Source organism: Adiantum capillus-veneris, chromosome 3, assembly GCF_014529385.1.
Source record: "Adiantum capillus-veneris isolate H3 chromosome 3, ASM1452938v2, whole genome shotgun sequence".
Lineage (NCBI taxonomy): Eukaryota > Viridiplantae > Streptophyta > Polypodiopsida > Polypodiales > Pteridaceae > Adiantum > Adiantum capillus-veneris.
Window position 1 is genome coordinate 12,793,318 of NC_140933.1, and position 24,027 is coordinate 12,817,344.

The 24,027-nt window shown below is 41.9% G+C and overlaps 2 pseudogenes; one reads left to right on the plus strand and one right to left on the minus strand.

Annotated features, from left to right (window-relative positions):
• The first annotated feature begins 18,288 nt into the window (after positions 1-18,288).
• Positions 18,289-21,812, plus strand: LOC147460513 (uncharacterized; annotated as a pseudogene).
• Positions 21,813-22,834: 1,022 nt separating this feature from the next.
• Positions 22,835-23,617, minus strand: LOC147460514 (uncharacterized; annotated as a pseudogene).
• Between the last annotated feature and the right edge of the window lie 410 nt (positions 23,618-24,027).

The window sequence follows — 24,027 nt, forward strand, 5'->3', positions numbered from 1 at the left end:
CCTATATACTAGAGGCTTTGAAATGTTCAAACCTTTTGGATGGCAAACAGATATTAGCCACTCTTGATGTTTGTGTAAACGAGGTGACCCTTTCCACATTCTGCGATGACAAAGGATATGATATCATCCCATTCCAAATGTTGGGTGTCAGCATAATGCAAAGTCAAAGAGGGAAGTCACTGACAAGGAGAGGGTTGCCGAGTGTTGACGCATAGTGGAGGAAATCTCAGTAAGAGACCTTGACCTAATGGACGAAGAAGATTTTTAAGACTCGAATGATAAGTTAATAGAGGATAATGCAGCTGACGAGCTGTCCAGTAGCTCAAGTCATAGCATCAACAAAAGGATTGACGGGTGATCTACTACGATTTCCCGAACCAAAATCTTCAAAGACAACACAAATATCGAGATAAATGCATAAACAACCGAAATAAGCACAACAAGGACTCAATACCTCTATTAATCGACAAGCCTCCTTAATCCTTTGGAAAGATTCTTGTAGGTCACGGCTATACTCATCGACAACAAAGATCTTTCCATGTACTTTAAGCAGCAAGGGACTTTTACATTGGGGAATCGGGAACACACCTAGCACACACACAAAATGCCTCTATAAAGCCCAAGGTATTTACAACACCCCTATCCTCTCAAAGACATCTTTTTTTAAAAAAAAAATCACTAGCAAAGCACCATCTGATCACTTCCCAACTCACACACAGTTTGCAAGACCACAACTTGATGCACATACTCCACATGGCACATTCCACTTCTTTCCACACAAACAAAAACTCTCCTTCTCTCTCTTTGCAACTAAACACCACCGGTTTGAGGGGGGCACACTTGCCCACATACACACTTGACACTGTGGACACAAGCACAAGAGCAGTAGAACAGAGAGGGGGGGAATGAGGCAATGACACCGGAAATGGCAATGGTGGTTCTTCTTTGCTCAACAATACAATTACAAAGCTCATTGTGCCAAAACCATGGCCAAGAATGCAAAAAAAACTCCCTTTCTTGGCTCTCGCAACTCCTCCCAACTGCCAAAAGCCCCCAAAAAAGGCTAAGAGCTTTGTTTTATAGGGACCTTGGTCCATTTTTGGCAAGTCACAGACAATTGGACACTTGTCCATATTCTTTTGGCAGTATTGCATGAGAAGTGTCCCTTAAATGGCTCTCTCAACTCCTCTTTCTCTCTCTCACTACTTCAACATATAGGAAAACCATTTGTAACACGGATTTTATACCAAGCACTGGGCATGATTGATGAGTTTCTAAAAGTGGAGTCATAGTTAAACCTCTTACATAAAGCAAAGCACGTAGTGAAGTCACTGGGAAGCTCATCCACACGTTGTTTGTTCATGCACCTGACGGGAACTCTCCTAGCTAACCACACCTTGCCCAAATCACAAATTTTGACGTGATTCATCTATTCTTAAAGAAAAGCATTGTAAAAGAAGTTCTATGACTTTTGAGCCGAATGTTGTATAGTTTGAGATGTATTCTTTTGTTGCAAGCCTAAAAGCCTTGTAAGCCAGCCATTGTCCATATGAAATGACTTAGGTATAAAGCTCAAAAACCCTTAGTCTGAAAGGACAATTGTAACATTACCTAAAATTTTTGAGGAGCTTTTGTAAGGACGACTATGAGCGGCTACTTGGTAGCAACTTGTAAATGATTTTTCTCATGATATGGTGATCAAAATTTTATTCTGAGAATTGTATTGTGTTCCTTGTTTCATGCTCTGTTATTCAAGTATAATCATTCTTAATTTTTTTGTGGTTCACGACTATGTGTCTACAAGCTATATCTACATATTTAAGCAAATTACTCATGTCTGTATTACAGGGAGAGTACTATCTAACAAGAGGATGGGTTGCGGGATATAAAGTAGAAAATCTACCATCTAATATCAAAGTGAATGTTTCTAACTCTACCCATCATCTCTTATGTTTTGAATCTAGAGATTAGTATCTTGGATAAATGGATTTTGCTTCATTTAGATTTTGCATACTCTATTGATCCAACAACAGGCAGAGATGAGTAAACAAAAAAATATGAAGTCTTGCTCTCAAAAACAGATTTCCATGGTTGCCATGTACATTTGGAGAAGGATCCAAATCTTATTAAAAGACAAAAAATGTTTTGGAAGATGCTTCAGTGGGAGGTAAAAAGGACAAAAGAATCATTTATTTTTCTCTAAGTTGGAAGGATCTCATGATAAGCACTATAACTGTTTTCCTTGCAACATATACTCTATCTACATGAATCATATTTTGCAAAACAAGTACCCATTGGAACATATAGAAGTCACATTATCAAGCACAAACTTTGTTTTTCATATCTACAAGAAAGGGAGGAGGACAAAGAAGAAGCAATGCACTAAAATAACAACTCAATTGGTACTAAAAGAGGCAATTATAAAGGATGAGATTACAAAACCAACAACAACCACCTTGCTAAACATTACAATCATTCCAAGGAGGACACGATAGATGCAAAGTTATAATATAATTTCTTGCAAAACACTATCATTTTAACAATATACATTAGGAAGAGAATGGGGGCAAACCTCTAGTATCAAGAAAGCAATCAAAAGACACATTTAAATTTAAACAAAAAAATGACTACTTTATTTAAATTTGAATTTCTCCCAAAAATGAAATTTAAAATCTAGTGAGCAAAACCATATCATGTAACATATCTACGAAAAGAGATTCGTGTTTTCCAGCTCCGCTTGCATGAAAGGAAAATGAACAAAGGGATGCAAATTAAGCTTCTTTGAAGGTTATGTGTTTATTGATCAGTGATTAGGGTTTGATAACAAGCTAGGGCAAAAAACTGTCTTATTAATTCTAATAAAAGGGAGTATGCCTGAAGTGATCATAAATGGGACTTTATGGACTAGAACTACAATACTCAAGGCGCACCACAAGCTTCTCTTTATGGCTCGTCATTGGAGCTTTGTTGAGGAAGATATAGCAGCTTGAAGCTATGAGAGATTGCAGGTCTGTAAAGATTGGGCATCTGCTGGTGAGAAATCGTGGCTAAAGTGAGTGCATGGACCTGAAGTGCTCATCATTTGGTGCACGTTGGTTTTTTTAGATCGTAAATCGAAGTTCTTATTGCCAAGATATTGCCAGTTGAAGTTTTATTGGGCCTAGTTCTGATCCAATTTGGTCGTCTTGGTCAATGTGCCATCTGTAGATTTTACAGCCTTGCCAGAGATTGTATGAAAATTGTGCAGTATTTGAAGGCTATAGGAATTTGCAGCTTGTCAATCAACGCTGGGGTCAATGAAATACTGCAGTTCACAGTTGGTGGCAATTTCCTGTCGGATGACGTCAGATGATTTTTCCTACTCTTTGTCATCTCATTTGAAGGGCTTGGCAATGCCCAAGAGCGGTGGGATTGACATGGCTTGAAGCCAAAAAATAGAGATTTTAGTGGAATTTATGGCTTATCAACTGGATGACCAATCATCAAAGGACAGGACAATAAATTTGAAGGAAAAAATTGGTTCATATCAAAGTCTAATTGGTTGGATTTGAGAATCCTTGGGTCATACGACTCCCATGGGGCAGCAAAGGAGGGGGGAATCCCACATATGGAATGCATGCCTCTAGTGGTGGTGTATATGGGAGCATCACAAAGGGCTTGAGGAGCTGATGGAGCTCGTAGCCATGGCGGTCCGCCTAGTGGGTGCTGCTCTTCATTGTGCATGATGGTGGGGCTTTGTTAGGTGTAGAAGGCAGTCGTAGTTGTCATTTTACTGGTGGTTTCCATTGGCGGTAGTGCAGATGTGTTGTTGTTGATGTGGAACTTTTGCAATAGGGGCTTGTCCCGTGCCCTTATGGGCCATACTTTTGAAGAGAAAAGGGGGGACCCCACTGGCAATATCGCTAGTGCTAGGGGACCCTTCCTGCGGAGCACAAAGACACACACACACACAAAAGAATTTTCCTATAAGAGATAGTTTCACATGCAAGAATCGAGGAGTAAAGTGGACAAGTGTTTGATGGACAAGGAGCCTTGCTAAATATAGCCTATGGGCTCTATAAAACCCATTTTCTTGGCACTTTTGAGGTTCAAAGTTTTTTTTCTTGGAAGGCAATCACAATTTTTTTAGAAGAAGAAGAAGAACATGAGAATGAGAGTTTTTGAAGGCCATTACGATAGCAAAGAGAGGGGAATTTCCTTACCGCCATCAAGATCACCGCGAGTTCTCCATCTACTTCTACTTCTTCTACACAGTTTCTTAAGTTGTTTCTCTATTATCAGTATTAAGTCGGGTTAACCCTTTGTAAGGGAGCTTAAAACTCCTTAATCTATAGCTAATCATGCCGCTTTGCCAATCAAGCATCATATCTTGTTTGTGTTAGCGTATCTATTTATCTTTGTACTTTGTTTCAATTCAAAGAAATTATTAGTCTATTGTATTGTGTGGTGCTTCTTCTTCCCCTCTCTTTTCCCACAGCTAGCAACTTGGCACTAACTCGACTCGCCTTCAAACCCTTAATCCCGACAACTTGGTGAACTTGACGTGAAATTGAGCTTGAGTGGGAAATTTTTGTGGAGAACGATGCCAAATGGGGCATATATTTTTTAGGCCCAATCATACCTCCTGCATACCACAGGCACAACAATAGATTATTTGACCAAATGGGTGGAAGCGAAAGAAACACAGGAAAATGATGCACAAACTACGGCACAGTTCCTGTTTGAAAACATCTTTACCAGATATAGTCTACCCATTGAGATTGTGAGCGATTGAGGAACACACTTTGTAAACACCTTCATTGAAAGCTTACTTGAAAAATTCATGGTGGTTCATCGCAAATCAACACCCTACCACCCCCAAGCTAATGGACAAGCAGAGAGTACCAATAAAATCTTATGCACAGTTCTAACCAAAATAGTGAGTGACTCAAGAACTGATTGGGACCTAAAGCTACACTCAACGTTATGGGCTTACAGGGTAGTATTTAAAACCTCCATAGGAACCTCTCCATTTAACCTTCTGTTCGGGATTAATACAATTCTACCCATAAAATTCTTGATTCCCACACTTCAAGTCTCAACACAGTTAGGGTGTACGAGACACGAACTATCTAAAAGGCTAGACATCTTGGAACAAGTAGATGGGACTACATTAAGGGCGGTAGCAGGAATATATGCTCAAAAACAAAAAATGAAGGATTTCCATGACCAACATGTTATTAGCAAGGAGTTTCAAAAAGGGGATTACATTTTGATGTATACCCTAAAGCAACACTCCAAAAAACTCAAAAAAGGAGGGATGGGGTCTTTTATAATACATGACATATCACAAAGTGGTGCCATCAAGCTTGCAACATTGGCAGGTGAGGAGATGCCTAATTGGATAAGTGGGTTTAGGTTAAAAAAATATATTCTTCCATTGACACAAGAAGAGCTACAAGAAATTCATGCGTCAAAATAGCAGAAAAATTGAGCCCATGCTATTCAGGAACAGGCTAAAGAAGACGCCAAAATTAGAATATTAAAGCGTAAGGAATAAGCAAACCATAAGGAAAATTGGCAACATAGAAAAGGCCTCAATCCTCCTCTAGTAACATCAATTCAAACAGAGCCTACATGGTTAGGTGGCATAGATCTACAAATTTTTCTTCAACTTCATAATGGTTCCACCGTGCGCACATTAGTGGACACTGGGACACGAGAAAATGTTGTCAACCACTCAACATTTTTAAATATGATAAGGGAACCACTAACGCCAAATACTATTGGGTTCAAGGTGGCCAACCAAGGAACAATGAATAGCCTGGGTCACATCAATTTATCACACTACAAGAGGTTGTGTGCTCTTGTGACGCCGTTAGCGACGGAAATACATTGGGTTTTTATAACCCCCGGCGTCGCTAAAACCGTCGCTACGAGCGTCGCTACGAGAGCGTCGCTATAGGCGTCGCTATATAGCGACGCATATAGCGACGCCTATAGCGACGCTCTCACAGAAGACTATAGCGACGCTCATAGCGACGCTACAGAGCCATAAATAGCGACGCTTATAGCGACGCCCGAGAGAATATTTTTTTGGTGGCAGGGCATTCACCCATCAACCATATTGTACTTGATTCACTTTTTAAAAAAAGTGCAAAGGTAGATAAGAGACCCAAAATAGTCACCCACAAGACGCATTGTTTGCAAAATTGACAATTGTACACATCATAGGCAAAATGAATTGATTGGCAAATGTAATAATGACAATTGTACAACATCATGGGCATAAAGAATTTATTGGCAAAAGGAACTGCGGTGACAAATGTAATAATATACATGGTTCAAAAAGACGTATAAAATCCGTCTCATGATACATAAGCTATGAGAAACCCTAAACTAATGCTATCTAGCTACGGCTAAACTGACGTCGTCTAGTCAGACGTCTCATCGCGTCCAAGCGGCGTATCTGTCAGATTCTGCAAAAAAAGACAATAAGACAGTTTTCAGTAAATATAAACATATAACGACATTTATAAAACAATACAAAAAATAAAAAAGAGTAAACCCTAATACTAACCATGCCGCCGCGAGAACTGAGAATGTCCATCAGGGCGTTTAAGCCCTTCCTGCCTGCGTACTCGCGCTCGTACGGTGTGGGATCACGTCCTGTCATTGACCACTGTCAAAACATACAAAGATTTCATTATGTTAGAACTAAAAAACTCATAAACCCTAAACTATCGAACATGCATAAAGAGCAATGTGAAAAGACTTACAAAATCGGCCTCAAATGATGCCCATCCACCGCTCCCCAAGTGGTGCGAGCTCCCTGCCTCTACTCGCGCTCTGGCTGCATCCTTTTGTTGCTTCCACTTGTCGGGATTCTCGCGCGCTGCTTTCTTCGCATTCTTCCAATCTTCTTTGGCCAGCCAATCTGGCCTGTTCCACCCATTCTTGATTGGTTTTTGCACTTCGGAACGCTTGTGTTTGCAGTATTCGCGCATTCGAATCTTCATCAGGTCTTCATTGAAGCGCTGATCCCGTGTTGGAACGGGAAACTCATCATGAAGTATGCTGATGACTCTGTTTTTTAAATCACTTGGTACTTCACTCCATTTGTTTAGTATATAGTGTCTAAACAGCTGAGAGCAAAGACCACGCATGCGCGAGATCACCTTCTTGCCGTCATCATCCATGATGATGCCGCCGCTGATGTCGACGGAGTAAGGCAAGCCCTCTGGCCGGTGACGCGTGAACCTGGGTGTCCCGGCAGGGGTCTCTAGCGGCGTGTCGATGGGGGTACGGACGTCAGGTGTCTCCACCGGCGTCTGGGCCCCGAAGCGAGGAGTGTCGAGTGGGGTGGCTCCTGGCGGAGTAGGTAGAGGTGTGTAGCTTCTAGGAACAGTCAGCCGTGCAAAACCTGGCGTAGACGGCGATGCTGTGGCTGGTGTGGGGGCGGGCAAAGAAGGGGAGGGTAAAGAGCCTCGTCGAACACGAGGCGGTGTGGAGGCATCGGTGGCGGAATCCCCACAACAACCGCCACCGCCACCACTAGAGCGCCGGTGTCTAGACGAGTGTGACGCTCGTCTCGTCGACGCCGAAGCTTCGGAGCGCGCCGAATGCTCCGAAAGAGAGGGAGATGCGGATGGTGTAGGAACGCGCGATGATGCGCCAGAGCGATGACGCTCCACGTACCACTGTCTCTGCTGCGGTGACAAAGAAGAAAGAAACTCCTCATCATCCATACCTGCATTAAACACACGAATATTTAAACTTAATATTGAATGAATAGAGTAGACAATGACGCAAAGACCATTAAATACAATGACGTAATGACGCATATAAATACAATGACGCAATGAATCGAGTGATAGAAGAGGCAAGTCGAAAACTCAGAATTTTCAATCAAAAGATGTGAGCGCGAGTCTAAAAGAGCGTTATACACCATGGAAGGTACTTAGAGAGCCAGAGCTTTTACAGCACGGAGCAAAATTGTTCAAATACAATATTTGTGGCTTTAAGAGATCTCTCTCTCATCCTCGCATAACTCAGCATAACTTCCTATATCTATATAGAGCTCTCCGTTTAAACACATATCCTCTGTTTCATTTTGTAGCTCCTCTGCATGCACCCCATATAGAGTAGTAGCATCTTGATGCTCGTCTGGCACCACCACAGCGGCTTCTGATTGAGCATCTTCTCTGATCTCCTCCATTGATGTCGTTGTGATTGGCACATGGTAGCCTTCATACGTCCTTGCACTACGAGGGGCTACCTCTATGACGTACCACCAGTTTGATGTAGACTTTGTAGGATGAAATACTACCTGCCAGAGCCACATAACTTACATGAGAGCTTTCAAGCACATAACTTGTAAAAGGGGGATGTTAACTATTTACATACTTACTTGTTCACAATGCTCGGGTAGTACGAAAGTGTCTCTTAGGTCAGTCCATTTCTTAGTAGAATCCACCTCAAGAAAACCAGACTCTCCTCTACGCACAGTAGCGTTGCGACCCTCCATGATTATCTTGAACCATTGCACGTCGAACAAGTCGACAAAAAATCCTCTGTAATCGATCCTCAAAATCTCTTGCAGCGTGCCGAAGTAAGTGAGTTCCGCCACCACAGGATCTGCATCAGAGGAACGTCGTCGACTAGACTGTTCAAATTTTGCCATGATTCCACAATCTTGAGTAAAACGCTTTTTGTCGATTTGTTCCACCCTAAAATGTCGACCTTTACACCATGCTGCTGTGTATGACTTATACTACAACGAACAAAGATTATGAGTGGTCGTTCAAACGTTTATAAATAAAGTCACTTGCTAGTCGTACATTGCAAACTTACCTTGGTCGCGCAACCCCGAGAGTACTCCCACTCTTCTTCAGTCACTTCGTCACCGCATTGTTGTGCGCTTTTCAATTGGTTGTGCAACCATCTTAAGCTCATGAAGGTTGGTAGGCTCTCCAGAACCGCTGGATAGTGCATCGGTGGTCGTCTTCCCCGTCTCCACTCGATTCGTGCCCTTTGTCGCTCTTGCTTTGCATCCTCATATTGTGAAATCCACTTTTGCATCACTGGATTGTGAAGCATGCAAAATCGGTTGATTTTAGCCTCTAGATCTTCCGTCATCTTCTTCTCAACACCGAGATTGCACATGACAATCCCAGATATGCGCTCATCATCTATGGTTCGCCATAGCGTGTCCCGGGATTTATCAAATCCGTCTAGCCACTCTCCAATGTACACTAGGGACTCTGATACCAACCAACCTTCTGCCATGCTACCCTCCGGACGTGCCTTTTGACGCACATATCCCTTAAGCGTTTTCATGAAACGCTCTAAGAAGAACATCCATCTGGAATGAACTGTGCCAGCTATTTCCACCTTATCAACTATGTGAACAAGAAGATGCACCTGAATGGTTAGCATTGTAGTAGGAAAATGTTTCTCAAACATGCACACAAGCTCCGCAGCATTTAGTTTGGCGAATGGTATGGAGTCTACGTCGATCTCCTTTTGTGAGATCCATTGCACCAGCTTTGCAAGTTTGTAGATTGTGTTACGGATGTCGAGAGACAAACATCCCTCAATGGCAACCGATAAGATAAACTGTAAAGTATGTGTAGCAATGATATTAAAGTCCACATTTTATGCAATGATATTAAAGTCCACTATGAACGTACCTGACACATTTTATGCCAATCGTGTGACTTCAAACCGGTAAGCTTTCCTTCTTTAGTAAAACACGTTCGGAGCGAGTGCATTACGCCAGTGGGGGTCCGCAAAGATCGAATGGCCTCTTTTACTTTGCGTTCTTGGGCTCCTGTGAAAATCCATGGTGCTTTAGGGAGTTTTATCGATCCATCAGACGCTGTTTGCGGCCAATATTGCTCCATACGATCCACATTTCTAAGGTCCTCTGGCTCCCAAAGTATCTTTCTTGCCGGTCAAATGGTCCCATAGTAGATTACCCACATTCTTGAATATGTGCATTGGATCGAGCAAGTGATTGATCACGAGTCGGGGCCAGTATGGTAACTCGTACCATAGAGATAGTCTCTTCATCCCTAGAGGCAATCCGTCATCGCACATTTCCTTCTGCTCTAACCATGCTTGTGCAGACATCCTTGGTGGCTCTCTTCCCAAAAAGCCGTCGCGTAACACATGATTCTCTGGAAGATACGCTTGATGACCTTCGTAGATTTGCTTCTTTAGTGAGGGTGCCCTACGTGCATTCAGTCTAGGTCCACATGTGACACATGCTCTGTATCCGCTTGTTTGAAGCCCTGCATGTATACACATGATAATAGATCAACTATGGGAAAAAACAAGATTTACAGTGTCTGAGTGAGGAGTGTCAATAGATCACCTGAGCATTCTGTTAGCCTGGGATAGTCATGCATGGTCCACATTAGAATACCTCTGATCAAAGCATTCCGTCGTCCTGTGTGTCGGCTCATATCCACCACCTCTATGCAATCCACAATTGTTGTAGCTCTTCCAATAGTGGACGAAGATACACATCCATATTCCCCACTTTATATCGCCCTGGCACAATCAAGCTTAGCCATAGGTGCCCCTTCTTCGTAGTCAACCATGGGGGAATGTTGTAGTTGACGATGACAACGGGCCATACACTGTAAGATGTTGATCTTTGACCAAATGGATTTACGCCATCCATAGCCAGTAGGCCTAAGCGCAAATTTCGAGCTTCCCTGGCAAAATTCGACCATGTTCCATCTATATGTTTCCAGGCTGCACAATCTGCAGGAATTCGTAGCACACCATCCGAAGATTTATTCTCCTCATGCCATGATGCTAGGGCGGCCATGGACTTACATTCGAAGAAATGCTTGATGCGAGGAAGCAAAGGAAAATGTTGCAAAACCTTTTGTGGAATTTTTGTCCCGTGGAGATCTACTCGATATCTTTCGGAATCACATTTCGGACACTTCTCCATGTCTGTGTATTCCCCTCTGAAAAGAATGCAGTCATTAGGACAAGCGTGGATAGAATTGTAATCCATCCCCAAGTTTCGCAAAATCTTTCTTGCTTCATCTCGGGAATCTGGCATCACATTGTCAGCTGGTAGTATGTGCTCTTTCAACAATCTACACAACATAAAAATATGATACAGTCGTGTAAAAATCTATCAGATCATTATACATTTAGAGTTCTATTAAAGTAAACTAATTGTAATAGATCACCTGAAAAGCGCTGTGACGCTAGTGTCACTCCATCCAAACTTTGCCTGCATGTTGAGAAGAACCAGGAGTGCTTTCAATCTAGACATACGTGCTCCATTATACAATGACGTATCGGCTTCACTTTTCATATCATCATAGATAAGCCTTTCTGAATCCATGATCGTCTCGATCATTTCATCAATCTCGGGCTCAGACATTGCCTCGTTGGGAATGTGCTCTGCATGATCATCCCCCGAGCTGTCAGAGGCTACATATTGTGGCCTCACATATGCTGCTTGACCAAAGTGCCTGCGAACACGTCTATTGGGTTGCAAGATTGCTGCTTGTTGGCCAGCGTCAGAGTCCGACGAGTTATAATTGGCAACAACTCGATCTATAATAGATGGATCGAACTCGCCAAATTCGCGAACATGCTGCAAAGAAACACGTCTTGTCCGTCGCACAGCATGCTTGCATTGATTACAAGGACATAAGACCCTCGTTGAGAGATAGGTGTTTCGATTGGACGGTCCCACATCCTCGTCGCTACTCATAATGAGGATAAAAAACTTATAACATGGACAACAAATTTAATATTCTATTGGCATTCTTCGTCTTATCTCTCTCTCTCTCTCTCTCTCTCTCTCTCTCTCTCTCTCTCTCTCTCTCTCTCTTTATCTCACATTCTCTAGTCATGTCCAATCCCCACACACCTCGGTCTAGAGGTGCACGGAGATCAGAACCACCGGGTTATAATCTCGTCTTTATTGGTCAATACCTATATTTGTGGGTACAAGAAATCTACACACCCACGTCTACATGATACTGCATGTAGTGGACAAAATCCCTTTGCCTCTTCTCTAGCTGTAGCACTTCACTTCATCTTAACATCTTTTCACAGTAGATCTTTTCACTGTTCGTCTAACTCTAAACCCTAAACCGTAAGTAATTCTTGCGTGGACTCGATCTAACGTAAATAAGCGTAAATCTAAATAAACGTAAATCTAACTAAAAATAAAGCTAAATCTAATTTAACGTAAGTCTAATGACTAGAGGTTGTCTAGATGGTCATTGTGTCGGGGATGTAGTGACTCTTGCCGCCCTGAAGATCCACCTTCTTCCCTATCTTCTGAAGACATTTCACCTGTACTTTTGGATCGACGGAGCCCACCATGAGTGAAGACAGCAATACCCTATATTCCATTGAGGGCTTTCTTCACCCGCTTCATGCAGGCATCGCAGTCTATGGAGACCTAAATCTAATCTAATATAACGTAAATCTAAATCTAGCTTAAATAAACGTAAATCTAGTTAAAAATAAACCTAAATCTAATTTAATGTAAGTCTACATATAACCTAATCTTTAACGTCTTTTAAGATAGTTTCCTACGACGTTATAACTCTCTTCTTCTTGTGTGTGTACGCGTGTGTGGATGTGTGTGCCAATAAAAAGAGATAAACGGTATAACCTTTCTATCACCCATGCCAAGTATGATAGATTGATTATGCCATTTCCCTCTTGAATAATAGGTCTTCAGTTCAACTCTTCGTCGGTTAGATCTTTAGGTCTTTTAATTTTAATTAGTTTCCTACGACGTTAAATTAGTTTCTCTCTCTTTCTCTGTCAATGTGTGTGCGTTTTTTTGGATCGTATGCATGTTTTCTCTCTCTTTTCCTCTCTCAATGTGTGCGTTTTTTGTTTATGCATGTTCTCTCTCTCTTTTCCTCTCTCAATGCGTGCGTTTTTTGTTTATGCATGCTCTCTCTCTCTTTTTCTCTCTCAATGTGTGTGCATTCTTTGTTTATGTATGTGTGTGTGCGTTTTTGTTTTTGTTTGTACTCTCTCTCTCTCTCTCTCTCTCTCTCTCTCACACACACACACACACACACACACACACAAAACACTGTGTGTGTGTGTGTGTATGTGTGTGTGTGAGAGAGAAAGAGAGGGAGAGAGAAAGAGGGGAAGGGAACATGAGAATGAGGAGAGGGAAGGAGCATACCTGGCTCTCCTTCCTCTCCTCGTGTGTGTGTGTGTGTGTGTGTGTGTGTGTGTGTGTGGAGAAGAAAAAGAGAGAGAAAGAGAGAGAGTGAGGGAGAGCGTTACCTGCTCTTTGCTTGAGGGCGCCGAAAAACTCAGATCTGAGATCTGAGTTTTTGGGCGCGCTCGGTTATTTTTTTTACCCCAGCTGGCGTCGCTATGAGCATCGCTATAAGCGTCGCTATGAGCGTCGTAAATTTACAAATAAATTTGCGACGCTCATAGCGACGCTTATAGCGACGCTCATAGCGACGCCGAGAAAATTCTTTTTGAGCGTCGCTGTGTGAGCGTCGCTAATATGAAGAACCTCTTGTAGTGTCAATAATTGCTGATGAAAAGGCTTATCCTTATCAATTTCATGTAGTCGTAGATACAAACCTAAATGAGGCAGTGATTCTGGGAGTGCAATGGATGCGCACATACAGAGCTACACCAAATTGGCAGATTGATACCTTACAACTCATGTTAGATGACACATCTTTCACCACACCATTTGCACAGTCAGATCACCTATGGGAACCTCTTCTACCAACACCCGAACCTATACCACAATGTTCCACAAAGATGATCAGTAAAATATGGGTTTAAAAAATCCATTATGCAAGCCCATCCGAAGAAAATATGGATACCCAAAAGACGTTGTATTGAAATTCAATGTACACCAATCCACCCAACCCCAACAAACTTAAACCAAACCAGAACAAAAAAAGCTACAACTTTTGATAAGACAATAGGGCCAATAGAATCAAACCATTAACAACCAATGAAAGTTATTTGGAAATGGAGACCAAAACCAACTTGCCAACCGAATAACTCACTGTCTTCAAAATACACATCAAAGAAATTTCAGTGGCACCCAAAAAAGAGCCAACAATCTGAAGAAGCTGCAATGTCAAAAATACAAGATTTCACCATCAAAGACATGGCGCATCTTCTCCAACTTCTTTTGTTTGGACCATGAAGCTTCACACCAACCTCATCATCAATAGCCCTTGAACATATAGTTCAAAACCCACATCTTACACCGCATTTTGTTACGCCATGCATATCTTCCATTCGCATCCGAGAGCGACAATATGCGGCTATGCATAGACACTTACTTCATACCCATGCACCTTGACACATGTTGGTCCTGGATGACTCACTGTAGGAAGGGGGGGAACTAGCAGCAAGATGATCATCATTCTGTATATAATATTTTCTTGTTATTTATTTTCTTCTAACAATTTTTAATAGCTTTTTAGCTCTTAGAAGGCATAATAATGAGCCATATCGACATCATTCATAAAAAATAAGATGACAGGTTGAGAATATGTATATATAAGTGATTACAATAATTTTGGCCAATTAATAATAATTATGGATAATTTCCTTTTATTTTTAAACGTAAAAAAACTAAAAAGGGTAAATAAACAAAAAAATTTAATAATTTGAGTGAGAAAAATCAAAATTGTCATATGTGAGCAAAGCCGAATCTTCGAAGCAAGGGCTTCAGACATGGAAAATATGAAAAGCTTTGGCATCGGACGGATTTTGAGCCAACTTCTAAAGGATCAAAAATGCGAATTAAAAGCCATTGGTCGACTAAATAACCAAATGAGGAACGATTCAAACTGCAGGTGATATGAATAGGAAGATATGAGTGATGGAGATAGGTATGAATGGGGCATTCCAAGTAGGTAGGGAACATATAATCAAAATGGGGCAAGTAAAGCTCATTTGCATTCACTGAGGGAGAGAGAGAGGCAGAGAAGCATATAAATTTTTGTCGTGTTTCTACTTGCTACGACCACTACAGTAGCCCTTACTCCACCAAATCTGACAGGTATGATCATCAACCCTACAAGAACATTTGTAATTGCTCCACACTACTCCAACAACACCAAAACCATTAGGAAGAGGAGGGGGTCTAGGAGGGCCTCTTTATTTTTCATGAGATTATGGAGGTGATTAACATTTGGACAAATAGATACATGCCATGTGTGCAAGAATGGTGGGTGTGTAAGAGAGGTGTAAGAGTGGTCAAAGGATACACTTTTTCTCCCAAAAAGAGGGAGGATAATTTATGATTTTTGGCCTTCCATAACTCCTACATATGATCTCTAATTTGAGCGGAGATTGTATATCTAGAATCTACCCACTAAGCTCTTTCCATAGATATGTTACATGATATACCTTGGCCCACTAGATTAAAAATTTCATTTTGGGGGAAAAATGTAAACTCAAATAAACTGACCGTTTTACCTGTTGAATTCAAAATTTATCCTTTGATTGCTTTCTTAATGCTAAAGGTTTGACTCCCTTTCCTAGACTCCATTCTCTTCCTAATACAATAGATAAGATCAAAATCAAGATGAAAATTTTGCAAATTGTCAAAGCCAATTGGTAAGTCCAAAACTTGTCCAAACCCAAAACCCTCTCATCAGTAGACTCCTAGCACCTGTCAGAATCATCCCAGGCAAAACGAGTTGCAAAAGGAGTTGGAACATGGATCACGATCCATGTTCCCAAAACCCTAAATCCCATAAAAATTGGGTAGTAACTTCCTCATAAGCCCATAAATAATCTCTACTACTTGGCCTTGCAAACATGTTCCAACATGGATCGCGATCCATGTACCTTGATGACAAAAAAAGGACATAAGTAGGCCACAGGCTGGAGGAGGCAAAGGGATGACAAGCCATGCAACTTAGGCACAAAATGGATTATAATTTTTTTTTAAACCAAGTGATTTGGTAGTTTCAATCTACAAAGGGCCATTTTTAATCTAACCAATGCTAAAATGATCCAACTTCCGAAAAGCACTATGACATGGGGTTGGGGGAATGGAACATGAAGCTAACCCACTAACTAGAGTAGCATTTGGAACTTCTAGTGGATTCATCTAAAAGAAGTACAAAGCAAAAGGAAATTAGATAGTGTGTAAAACCCAAGGATCCAGAGAAGAAACACTAAAGGTCTAAATAGTGGTAAAACAAAGCAAAGGGATACCTGTAAGGACATGCAAATTACTTGCATCAATTTCTCACTTTAGATGAATCCAGAAAGTGATGAAACTTGGTGGGAATTTGGGCAAAACAGCTCATGTACAAAGTCAGAGTCAATGAACCATGAGATAATAGTCAAGGGCAATGCTCCAAAATGGATCCAGAAAATAGATATGGTCAAAACGGGACAAACATGACCATAAACCGGAAAGTTGATTCAACTCGGGAAAACCAAGTCCAAACTTGGAAAAATTTCACCAGTGTGCTAGGATGACCTATAGGAACATGTGTGCAAAAGGGTGCTCCAATACCCTGGCAAACATGGATCGTGATCCATGTACCTTTGTGATCAGACAGAGAAAAAATCACATCATTTGATTCTAAACATCTTACAAGTCTAGCCATGAAGTATCAAGTCATTTGGATCCCAAAATCCCAACCAAAAGACCAAATTCTCTAAGTCTAAAAGAAATATTGCCAAGATTTGGCCTAAATTCTTAACCAATGATCCAAACCTCAAAATTTTTGGATCAAGACATCATCTTGATGAGCCCTACCAGATGGTATCACCAGATCTTCAAAATGTTGCCCAACATGGATCGGGATCCATGTACCTCAGAGCCAAATTTCATATTTGATCTCATGCCTGTGTGGCTGTAGTAATCCTAGATACAGTGGTTAAATTTGTTCAAATTTGGAGTAGTTTTGACAAAGTTATGCTCATTTTTCATTTTATAGTTGAAGTTTGTGTTTTTCATTCCCTGACATCTTGTATGGTCATTGCCTAACTCTAAAATCAACTTAAAACTGGTATCAAGATGCCCCACAGGAAAGCACATAAAAAGTGGGAGGTGGCACCTTACGAGATCACTGATATCTCATCAAACGAGGAAGCTCACATTACGAAACAGGAACAAGAAGCAATACCTGCAAACATTTTCATCGTGAAATTCCAAGCGGCAAATGGAGTGATAGTGAAGACCACCTTATTTCCAAAGGAACTGTGGATATTACACCAAAAATCCAAAGTGCTAGAAGGATCCAGATGTCTACAGTTGGACAGCTTCTTGAGATTACCGCCATGGGGAACAAATTTTTGGAGAGCCCATGAACTAATTAGCTCCATTCAATACAATGGAGTACCAACTCTAACCGACAAAGATGAGGCTACAATCAAGGTAAAAGTCATTGCAAGCACGAAACCCACAATTTATTGTGCAAAACCAAAGCAATAGATAATGACTAGGTATTTCTAAAGTAGAGGGGACACAAGTTGACTTATCAAGATCATATCTACTCCGAGACAGAGCTGCCACTGTGTTTAATATTGCAACACTTCAAAGTGCAAAATCCACCGCGCTACAGGGAACCCATTTTGCATATGGCAGTGGTCATGGCAATGGGGCTAGGTGGCAACAAGAAAGGGGGATGAGCTGCGACTTTGGCAATTACACCCTTCACAATATAGTGAAAGAAAAAATCGAAGGAAGTCATAAAAGAAAACCATATATGAATGCTGGACCAGTGATGACCAAAACCGCCAACCAGGCCTTCGGCATGATTGATGATTACCACCTATAGAAGCACAAATGGAACTAATTTATAAATTCAAAAGAGCGGTGAAGCCAGTGGTGGGACCATCTACAAAACCACTACGAGAGATAAAGCAAATAAGGCAAAGCTCAAAAGAACATGACTCTGATAGCAAGAAAACAGAATCAAATATGCCAATCAACGATGAAGCTAAATCAAAGAATAGAGAAACTCCTTCAGAGTATCAGTCTTCAGAGGAAGGAAAAGATGATGAGTTTACAATTGTATAAACAAGACTAAAGATAAGATCTACCAGGGTTATAGATGTAAATTCCATTACACAAACACGGAGAACTATGGAAGAAGCTCAAGCACAAAGGGAGAGACTTCTCCAACAAAAAAATGAGGAAAAAAGAAGCCTTGGAGCTTAGGTAGACAATGAAAGAGAGGATGAGGAGGAAATGCCTCTGCAACACATAAAAGTTGAAGCTCTAGAAAGAATCAAACAACAAAAAAGAAAGAGGCAACAAAAAATCTAAATATTGCTAGCGAGATGCAGCAACAAATTCAGAATGAGCTTAAACACAAGATGGAACAAAGGGAAAGAGAAGAAGCACAACGCCCACGTGTTGATGACCTTGAATCATCTGATGAGTCTAACAAGGCAGACAATACGAACAACACTAACAAGGCAAAAAATCAAGAGGAGGAAGTTAATTTAGACACAATTGAAAGTCACATAGAAAACACGCCATCACCAATCAAGGCAAAAATACCTTCCGCTACTCAAGAAGTAGCTAATCTAGAGGTCAAAAAGGACAAAAAGGAGTACACCATGGACATACCTGAACAAACAATGGGCAAAGTGATGCCAACAAAACAAACAGTTCAAGAAGATGAGACAATAGTTCCAAAGATCACCACAAATCTAGCGGATCATGAAGCACAACATGAACAAGCAAAGATAGCAAAAGAAACAACAACAATTGAGGCTGACACTACTGATCAAGGTAAAAAATAACAACAAAAGCCAAGGGCATCTCGTTCACAGGTTGTGGTAGATGAAGGGATGCTAATGATCATGTCTTTTGACATTTATGCACATTTGGAATAGATCAAGCTCCAATTTTAATGCCAAAGATCACTCTACAACCTGCATAAATTAGAGCCAGAAGACACCAAGAAGGAAGCAACCAAGGGAGCCAAACACAATTTGGAATTGCAAAACAGGATCGAGGAGTTACAAACAAGTCAACTACAACTCTAGTCAGAACTAGAGAGAGAACAAGAGAATGATGCTCATTACTACAAGGAAGTTCAAGCATTCAATGAAATAAACACAACTTTGCAGGTAGAGCAACAACGACTAGAAGAAGAGTTGACCAAAGAGAAGCATCAGAACAAAAAACTAGGAGACTCATATGCAGTGGTGAGCAAGACTCTTACACAGCTCTTAGCCTTGAAAGAGATACCAACCTCAACAAGTATGTCATCTAAACCAACTTCGCTGACACAAGAAATTCAAGATCTAATGATTACCCTTGCTCAAGAATAGTACGACAGACAAATCCTAACAGAAGGACATCAAGATTCCCAAAAAGCTAAAGATGAGAATATTGAACAACTACAGAAACAACTAGCCAAAGCAAAGGAGGACATGGCTGCTCAAGGCGCGACGCATTGGGTGAAATTTCAAAAAAAAAATCAAACCACGATGCAAGCCCAACTACTCACGGTAGAAGTCTCTCACACAATAGGACAGAAACAGTGACGCTAGAAAGTCAACATGCAGATATTCCTAGTACGAGCATAGAAACAACAATATATGAGTTTGAAGATCCAACAAATACACTAATATCCAAAACTGCCAAAGATGAAATTCAGTTGTGGATATCAAAGGTAAGTGATCCTTTATATAATGAATATCTGCAATATGAACTCAGGGTGTTGGAGTCAGCTTCCTTTCTCATGATTACACCTAATGAAGTTATGAAGAACCTGGGGTATGAAATGATTGCACTTCCATTGATGAGGCAGGAAGCTCTCTTATGAAAAACAAAAATATTGCCTACCATCGAGGGGCCATCGAGCCCAATCTCAAAGGTGAATACAAAGATGTTCATGTAGCTACTGTACAGGTACAAACAATCACCAATAATGAACCCGTCTGGTCAAATAAATGGTTCAAACGGCGTCCAATAGATGAAACATATTATAGGAATGCTCCACATCTCTAGATTGATGCAACCTATTGTCCCATCAACAGAAGGCGATCCTGGGATAGTTTCTATTCCTCGCAAAGCAAGAGACCTGCAGTTCGCAACTACCTACTAATAACAAAGCCAACCAATAACCTCTTTCCCTCATAGAATATATGATTCACACACTCAAAGGAGTCAACATAACGAAGAAGGTCCCAAATCTTGCACGCCAAATTCTTGTGAAGATTGCCAAAATGCTAATCACCTATATCACGGCTTTTAATGATATTGAAGCAGTGGAGCATCCCTGGAAGGTGTTTGTGGAAGGAACTAGAGGATTATGCTCGAACCTAGAAATTGAAGTTCCTAGCAAAAACTTCATCATGGGATTATATGCAAGAGTCATGTTTTTGCCTTCACACTACATGCAAACCTTTGAGAAGGCATTCATGACATGATTTTTTCAAGTAGACTCCTCCATATTCAATCCCATGACCAAGGAGTTGCATGCTCGTCATATTGCATATCAAAGCACTCTTAGCAATAACCCATTCAGAGAGCTGGAAAAAAAGATCAAGATCAAAGCACAGGTAGAGAAATTCAAGTGACTCACAGGGACGCTAGGAAAAAGACTGATGGACTACTAAAGGCTATAGCCAAATGCAATTGCATGAGGACATTGGGATGGGGGAAATGGGAATACACACAGTACACAAACTAAATGCCTCTCTATAGCTCAGCAGATATCCAACACCCCAAGCCACACACAATCACACACACATGCACACTATTTGCCAACCTTCACACCATGGACTCGTCTATGAGCAATCATGACTACCCACACTCACACATGAGCACTTCAGCAATAAACCCACCAACAAACCACCGTACCCCGACACCACTAGATGCATACAACTTCCCAACTTGTAAATGCACTAACAGAGGGAGGCGACACACGCCTCGACCACACACAAGACTTTGCTCACACAATCTCTCTCCTTCTCTCTTTGCACACACACACATACTATCCGGAGCCGCAGCTACCACGGATTTTCGGCAAAAGACAAGATGAAGAATAGATTGGAGGCGACTAACAACCGTAAGTTGACCTATGCATAAAAACCTTGGAACAATGATGCGGGCTATTGCCCGTGCACATTGCAGCATCCATGCTTCCTTCACCCTTACACAAAGCCCTGGCGGTTTTTTTCCTGCTCCCGAGCTTGCCTTCCTTACTAACCTCCTTCCTGAGCTCCTCTTGGCGGCTTCTTCCTTACATAGACTACCCCAAGGCAGCCCTCTACTTTCCACAAATGGCGGCCCTTCACCTGATCACCACTGGCGGCATCCCTTGCTTCAACTGGGGACCCTCCACTAGCTTAGTATGGCCATCCCGTGGCCCCTTCACCTCCTTGCAATGGCGTCAACTCTCTCAGCAGCCCATGGCGGCTTTTCCTTGCTGCTTCATACACCCTAGCCGCCTCTCCTTCAGGTCCTTTTTGACGCTCTCCTACAGCAGCCCATGGCAGTTTTTTTTCTCACTTCTCTGTCGATACCCTTCTTCCAGTGCTCCCGCCCTTCTTTTGTTGCCCGTGGCGGCCTCTCACAAGCCAACCCCTTCAGTCCTCTGCATACGCCACCCCAATTCCCCCAACCGAGCTGCCCTTCCTTCTCTTCTACGCTCGCACGAGCTACCCTTCCTTCTCTTTTGCGCTCTCATGAGCTGCCCTTCCTTCTGATGGTGCATCCTCCTCCAGATGGCATCTCTCCTGCTCACGTCTCTGGCAACTCCCCCCACCTGGCGCAACTTCCCCCCTGCGGGCCGCCATGCAAACTGCAGCCCCTCGTTTTTTTTTTTAAGCATGGCCATCTCTAAAAAAACTTAACTTGCAACTTAGCTGCCATTCCCACGAGAGGCAACCCGTAGCCAACCTCAGCATCTCTTACCATACCCTGAAACCTTGCTTTGGAACCAAGGCCTTCACGGATTTAAGCAAACATAACTGACCCGCAAGAATTAAATTTTGGATGCTTTGATACTTGCCGATAATGGCGACCGCAACAAGCATTGGCCGCTCCGAATCCCAATGCAACCATGATAGATGGCCACATTCAAGCTCTGGTTTGGAATGGATCTCCAAAAGAACTCTGAATAACCAGCCAAAAAGAACAAGCCATAGAGTAAACAGTGACTATATTTCATGTACCTGCAAACCTCTCGATCATTAAAGGCCCAAAATCATCGCGTGACCTGTAAAATGCCACATCTGGCATACACATCACTGTAAGACCTGCTCCAAAATGCATTTGAGACCTACCAAAGTCCGATACCATCATCCTGCCTGGTGCCATATTCCTGCTGCTGGCTTCTCCCTGTGTCGACACAAACTGGGTGCACCATCATTGCCCACCCCCTCGTTGAGCATTCATGCTCAACCGTAGCATTATTTAGGTAAAGTAGCATTGCATAATAAGAAGTTGATAGATAGTATTTATATGAAGTAGTAGATAGATAGAGTGAATCTAGTAGATAGATAGAGAGCTTCACTATCTGCCGTAGCACCCGCCTGGGTCAAATGGAAAGCCATAGGCTCTCCCAATTGTGATGCAAACTCGGCCGGGATCAAATACATGCCATTGAGCACAGCCCTGCATCCCTAGTACATGCATAATCAACCTTTTTCTTGCACTTGTAAACTCGAGAACAAGCCTCTCGTGCAGCTTGGCATAGCATCGATCTTCAATTCCCTGTATCCATACGTTGGCTTCATACACAAAGAAAGCTTGTATACCAACCTGTGAAGCATTACCACCATACATCATGCTTCTTTCACCTGCTACAGAGCTCTCCATAGCATAATGCTCTTCAAAAAAACCCGGCAACTGATACAAAGATACCTATAGCTGAGCAACCTTCAACACCATATGTATCCATAGCATAGCATAAAGTAGCAATACGCTACAATTTGCCTCCACCTGCTGCATATCCAAACCTACATGTTTTCCAAGCATACCCTCTATTGTAGGTTCTTCAAATGGCATACACTCCATACCCGAGTCACCATGCCAATCTTCGTCCACCATAGCCTTTGATGCTTCATCTTCAACCACTTCGAGTGAGAGCAAATTGGATTGCTCGACCATCTTTGCCTGCTCTTCAAGGACTTCTTCTACAACCACATCATCCGCTAAGCAAAAGGGAAATCAGTGATCTATTACCTCGTTTTTTGGAAGGTCGACATCACCAACACCTTCTGGAATGCACTGCCACTCTTCAACATAATCGGTAGGGCAAGGTTGCCCAACCCCTTGGCTAGCTTCTTCCTGTACAGCTTCGACCATCGCTTTGTCAATATCTTCAAACTTTTCCTACGAGCTCTTATCCATAGCTTCATTTGATTCTTCATGCATACACTCTTCGGCTAGGACCGCATCCTTGGTAGCCGGGCTAACAGACTCTCGTATAGCAACACACCAAATTGGAGGTACAAACTGAAACGAATGACCAAAACGGCTTACCAACAATGAAGCAACTACCTCTTTGATGCTTGAACTCCCCTTTGGCTTCATGGCATAACGCAACTCCATTGTCGAGCTATATCCATAGTCTGTCGGCTTCAACAAGCCCATCTCCAGCTTCTTCTTGTCTTTCCTGCTCTTTGCCTTTGCCAAGAAAACCATTTGCTCATAGTCCTCTGCACCACCGCACTCGACCTTCTCTTTGATTCGCGGATGCAAGCAAGCTAGAAACTGCTCTTGCTTGAAATGGTCTCCATTTTGCACACATGTAACAACAGCTAATCTCTCCCAAATAGATTCAAATTTACCCGAAAACAAAGCAAAATCTTCACTTACATCCTACTTTAGCATGCTCAATTGTTCACCCAAGTCCAATGGAGAAACCCGTTTCTAAAAAGTTTCAACAAATTGTTTGCGATTCTCGTTCATTGACTGACGATCTGCAACCTTCAATCCTTCAAACCAAGCTTTGGCTCGTCCTTGTAGAACCAATGGTAGGGCCTTCAATTTGGCTTCATGTCCACAAATCCTCAACTGCAACAGGTATAGCTCTAGACTGGAAAACCAATCTG